The sequence below is a fragment of the Heterodontus francisci genome, chromosome 35 (assembly GCF_036365525.1).
Source record: "Heterodontus francisci isolate sHetFra1 chromosome 35, sHetFra1.hap1, whole genome shotgun sequence".
Classification (NCBI taxonomy): Eukaryota; Metazoa; Chordata; class Chondrichthyes; order Heterodontiformes; family Heterodontidae; genus Heterodontus; species Heterodontus francisci.
In genome coordinates, this window is record NC_090405.1 from 24,679,969 (window position 1) to 24,680,879 (window position 911).

Below are 911 nucleotides of genomic sequence, written 5' to 3' on the forward strand. Positions count from 1 at the left end.
TGGGCTGGTATTTAATTTGAATCTCAAATTATATTATTGAGGTTAATTCTGTAACTTTGAAACAGGAACCATGTGTCAGTTCTATGTGTATTTAATTTGCAGCTGAGGTTGCACTCTTGTGGGATTGACACACTGATAATTTGATAGTGGGTGAGAATTTGGACTGGGATTTATGTATCTACCTGTCAGTGGTACTGAGTTATGGTAACAGGGAAACAACATCTGTCTCTCCTGCTCTGTTGGATAGATGGATTGAAAATGTGTCTCTGGAACTATTTCTGCTGTCTGAGACTGTGGAACTGATGACCTGTCTGTGTCTCTGCGCTCTGTGAGTGATAATGAGTGATAATGTGAGAAGGAGCTGGTGACACTCTTCCTTGTAACTTGGTGGAGGAAACATCCCATTTACTCTGGCTTCTTCATTTATTTTCCTGTTGAAACAAAAGCATGTTTTACAACTCAAGTACAGGTGAGGTGGAAGATACAAAGACCATCAGCTTAATGTCTCGATTAATAATCATTATGAACGGCCACAAAGGAACCCCAGGGATACAAACATTATCAAATGTTTGACTCCACTGCAGTACTGCAGCACTCAGGGTCTGTATCCTTGGAGTATTGGACGCTATGACAACAATGTAATGATATGTAGACAGAGCCCAAACCCTGCACTGCTCCATGAATGGAAATATCCGATGGAGCAGAGACATTTGCACTGGTCAGATTTCCATTTATTGCTCCCATGGCATTAACCTGTTTAAAATGAGCCTGTCTTAGTTCTCACCTGGCGACTTACAGATGCTCTTTGTATAACTCCCCACACTCTTCCTGTCTGGCTCTGTTTCCGCTCTTCACTGTCAAATAGCAACAAACCGGCTGAGACTGGAACTAAACCAGGAATATTCACTGCT